This window comes from Patella vulgata, chromosome 6 (assembly GCF_932274485.2).
Source record: "Patella vulgata chromosome 6, xgPatVulg1.2, whole genome shotgun sequence".
Classification (NCBI taxonomy): domain Eukaryota; kingdom Metazoa; phylum Mollusca; class Gastropoda; family Patellidae; genus Patella; species Patella vulgata.
In genome coordinates, this window is record NC_065884.2 from 43173421 (window position 1) to 43179077 (window position 5657).

A 5657-nucleotide genomic window follows, 5' to 3' on the forward strand; every position below is an offset into this window, starting at 1 on the left:
GTACATGATGTGCAAGAAATGTGTTGGCTCATTTTCAAAGATGGTATCTAATCTTCTTGACAGCTTTACCTTGATGACCCTACCCTATATAGCCTACAACTACTACTACTACATGTATTACAAGGTTTAATTAATTCAATTACTGAAATTAATCTATATATTATGTAAGTATAGGATATTACTGATAAACTTACAGTGGAACTTCACTATAACTTGATCACAGATTTTGTCTACACCAGCATTATAGTTAGTTCCCTATATGTTATATACTAAAGGGCTTCTCTGCAATGTACCTGTGAAAGGTAGGGGCAGCTGATTGTGGGAGCCAGATTTTTGGGCCTATGGCATTGATAAAAAATAGAGAAGCTCATAGCTGCAACTTGAAAATACGCTCACACAGCAGCTATGTCAGACAAAAGAAGAATGCCATAAACAGCAGGAAAACTTGGAAGTTGATTATGCCTTCAAGGAATTTGATTTCTATGGTGTAATTACAAGCTTTTTCAGACACATATAATACCTCTAGAACAGAAAGTCCTAGAATAAAAACACTGAATACCAATGGGGTTCCTCATCTTACGCCCAAAACAGTTCACACTCAGTTTGTAAAGAATCTTTTAAAAACTGCAGCCTCTATTGCATTCATCGCATTCACAAAGTTACAGCAAAAAGGGGTAACTCCGGAACGTAAAGAGTGCAAAACGCTGAAAATTGATATATTTTGTGTACCCATGACCCTCATGCTTCACACCAGTTTTGAAAACCATCTGTTAAAAACTGTAGCTCCTATGACTTTAACAAGGCGTTTGGAAAAAGAGGTGTAACTATACAGGTTACAGTTGCAAAAGACAGAATATTGAAGAGTTTGCTTTCTCATGACTCCAATGCTCCACTCAAAAAATTTAGAAAAAATTGTTAAACTGTAGTCTCTATTGCGTACAGGGTGACAACATTATACAGTGAATAGTTTAAGTAAGTATGTTTGATAATATGTATTGTGTTGTATTTTGCGTAAGAGATTTGGGGGGATGCACAAACTCAACCTTCACCACTGCTTCTCTATAGAGTAGTTGGAATGCATTGTATATCCATCATCTTCCTGTGACAATCTACTATCAATAAGACATCTAAAATCATATGTCAAATATATTTTGTTTTTGTATTTTGTACTGCAATGAAGTGTTAAAATTGTAACCTAGATTGGTCTTGTAATAAAATGAAGGGATGTTTTAGCTTGTCAACTCTTTATTGATTAGGAATTGAAGCTAAATTTTTGATTAATACAGTACATTATTTTGTAAAATTTCAACATTTTGAAATTCGGTGACAAATACCTGTGAAGATATTCCTTAAATAAAAAAGATACAATAAATAATTTCCGGATCATATATATTTTATAGATTAAAATCCAGAAATATGTTCAAGAAAAACCAAATGATTAGGATTATCAAGGAGCAATATAATGTATTGGTTAGTGGTAGTGAACAATGCAATCCCTCAGTTAAACATACATTATGTAAGAGCTTAATCTGCCTATTAAAGGTCTTTCTTTAGGCCTGAAATGTTATATAAACTATTAATTAGATATTTATTAACATGAAACAACCTTAATCTACTCTTGATGCCATCTTCTGTTTCAGATTTATTTGAATCCAATCTGCTAATCTACTCTTGATGCCATCTTATGTTTCAGATTTATTTGAATCCAATCTGCTGCTCAACGCTCATTGATGATTAAATCCAAAAATGGTTAATCATGACTATGTTTTTTATCGTACAGACTTTAGTAATGATGATAAAGGCTAGCCCTAAAATTCAATCGCTAATATACTCAGCCAAATTAAAATCTTGACACTGATGAATTTCAACAATTTTTTTTTCCTGGTAAGTCAAATAAATTTTAAAGTGTTTCTAACGATAGTAAGTAGTAAGAAGCCTTTAATTTCATAAAATTGTAAAGTCACGTGGATCATGTGACTTTTGAGCAAAAAAAGATGAAAAACCTGAAAAACACGTGCAAACACAAACTCGTGAGGTCAATCGATGCAAGTTTGTTTAAACTGAATACGCACACGTAACTTGAACTGGAAAAACAAATTAAAATCGTTATTAATTTCATCTTTGTTAGAAAATGCCGCGCCTTTCAAATGTAGAACGTCTACGTGCTATATAGGCTCTATGCTGGTCAGTCTGTGGTCAATGTTGCAAGAGCTTTTAATTGTTAACGCCAGACAATAATTAATCTTAGAATGAGAGTGCTTCAAACTGGAACTATTGCCGACCGCCCAAGGGCGGGGGCACCACGTGTGACGTCACTCCAGGAAGATCAAGCAATACGATTACGTCATCTTAGAAACAGATTTGTCACTGCAACCTCCACAAGTAGAGAGATCGTTTGGTGGAAGGGTAACTGCACAATCGGTTCGAAATCGCTTGCAGGCTGCTTGTCTTGGAGCTCGGAGGCCCCATAATGGACCAATATTGACACCTCTTCATCGCCGTAACCGACTTGTGTGGACCACAGGACACATAAAATTTACTCAAAGACAGTGGAATTCGGTTGTCTTTGGTGACGAATCTCGATTCACTTTGAGATTTGAGGGTCCGAGTGTACCGCAGACGAGGTGAACGTTACGCTTAAGTATGCGTCAGAGAAGATGACCGATTTGGTGGCGGCAGCGTCATGGTTTGGGGTTCTTTTTGTGCACATGGACGTTCTCCTCTTGTTGTTGTCCAAGGGAACTTAAATGCTGTCCAGTACAGGGATCAGATTTTGCAACCTGTTCTGCTTCCGTTTATGCAGAGACATGGGCCTGGACTGACGTTTCAACAAGACAATGCTCGACTCCATACAGCAATTGCTACCGAGAATTTTTTAAGAAATGCCGGTGTCCAAGTCCTGGATTGGCTGTCGCTTAGCCCCGACCTTAATCCTATTGAACACATCTGGGACGAACTGGGTCGACGTGTTCGTCAGCAAGTGAATCCACCAGACGTTGCAGGACCTTCAACATGCTCTTGTAGTGTTTACTAATGTTCTGAGATCCATGATCTTCCATAACGCCAAATTATAAAAGGTTATCAGGAGCAACCACAACATTACCCATAGTTATCAAGGGCCATAAATCTGACAGTAATTTTCTGAAATTATTGACAATCAATAGGCTTCTTCGTCACTTGACCTTAAACATTGTGTATAAATTTGAAGCCAATCGGATGATAACCATGGTCTTCCTAGCATACGCAAAATTTTTCAAAGAAGTCAAAGACCATAATTGTTGAAAATCAATCAGCTTCTTCTCATGACCAACACAAGGTACAATTTTATGGATACACAATTACTGAGTTTGATACTAAGCGACATCTCGACGAGGATACTCTCGTCTTTATCAAGCAAATGATACATACAGAATATGCAACAAAGATAATAATCAATTGCAATTAAAGCTTAACACCTTTGATTATGGGGCCATATTAACTTCAGCCTCAAGATTTCCACAAGATTTTTCAAAGTGATCAGTTTTTCCAGCTCCTATGATGTGGTAAGCAATTTCATTTTATTTAGCTTTTTAAGAATATTAAGAAAGACTTTTACTGGTGTAGAGGTCCCTAATTAAGCAAGTTGACATACCTTTCACACTATCGAAATATTACATTTATTAAATCACAGATTCAGTGTATTCAATAATCCCAATGATAAACCTATGTGCCAAACTATAAAGCAAGTTTATCAGATAATATATAGTATGTATTCTATCATTATTATTATTATGATATATAGAAGTTATGATTCACATTACTGCCTCACACATAGTCATTGTTTTAACATGTGATAGCTTTAATACTCACTTGTAACAACATATTTAAAGATCAAGATACTCCAGCATAAAAATTATGTTATTTATCATATAATTCTAGATCTCAAGCATTTTTCATCTTGCTTGCCTATAATTTGGTAAATACTACAAAATTCTAAATCATATTATACCTGAAACTTTATTTGGCACCATTTGATTTCCTCTGGTTAAATAATTATTGTACACTGCAATGTCAACTTGCATACAAGGAATCATTCAAATATTTTGTATTCTAGGAAGGTTGCAAACTAGATAGAACTTATACAATATTTTGTTATGAATTATTGGAGTAAAATATACAAGGGCAGAACGAGCCATTAATTAAATATATGTGTGGACTGTAGATAAAGTTACCCAAACTCCGCGTCAGGAGAAATTTGTTTTTATCATAAATTTAAATGAATACAAAAAATAAAGGGACACATAATATAATGCTGGTCTGAAGTCTTGTACAAATACCCTTCAACAATTGTGCAAGTGAGTGGATAGACTTTTTAAATGCACACTGCTAAAGGGGAAAAACTCTAATGAAATTTTGTATCTGTAGCTCATTTTGGTGTGAATTTCATTATATACATAGGTTCACAAATGATTCTAAGTCTATTTGTTTCATCAGGATTTGTTGTACATCAATAAACTTAAAAATATACATGTAGTAAAATATCTATATTACAGATATATAACATCCATTGGAAGTAAGCATACTCCTGCCTCATTCAGGGCACTCACCACAACCATGAAAAGACAGGTGTATCATAATTTTGTTATATGATCAAAGAATTGTTAGATGCAATCAAAAGTGTCATTATCACAGTTATCTTAAATTGTTTACCTTACCCCAGTGGGAAATACTGCACAACTGATGCCAGCAAGGTATTAATAATAATATATATATATATGTATATAAAACACAATATTTTAGTCTTAATGAGAATTTGATAAGCCACAACCAGCTTAATCAGCCACCAGTGTTCTATTAAAGATACACTATGTAAGATATAAATAAAGAGCTAGCCATTCTTGCTATATTAGTTCGAAAATAGATAATGCAAAATGAATATATTGAAAATTTCATTCAAATTACTCTATTGCGAGCGAAGATATTAGCCTTTGAAAATTTGACAAGATGTGTGCATTAATTGCAACCACTGTACTGGTTGTTCGAAGCTAAGCCTCGCTCTCGCTTCTCCATTTTTAAATTATATCAAAAATATGGCTGAACAGTTCTAATCTACTTAATATCTGAGATATCCAATGGCATAGAGAGTTGATTATGGTCTTGTCATGTTAATAAATGTCTAAATTATAGTTTATATAACATTTCAACCGCTTCGTTCTAGGTTCATAGTGGATCAATTTGAATGAAATTTTCAACAAATTGCCTATACATTATCTACTTTTTAACTATTACAGCGAGAACTGCCAACTCGTTATCTAATCCCCCATAATGTATCTTTAATAATGCCCCTAACTAATGCTGAAATCATTTGGTTGGTTTCAAAGAAAATATCAACATTTGTAAATTCAAGCTGCCCCCATCTATAGCTACGACCGAAACAACATCCAACATCGCTACATAAATGTTGGTGCATTTGCACAGTGCTTAATAATTTGAGCAACTTCATTTCAATAAAGCTCATAAAATTTGGCTGAATTTCATTAAAGGTCTCAGTTTGCTCCTTTAATTTAAAGAACCCATGACCCATGTCCAGCAACACCATTTGAACAGACACCACCTGGACAATATGCGTACTATATTTCGATGACAATGTAATAATTAATTCAACAACTCAACGAATA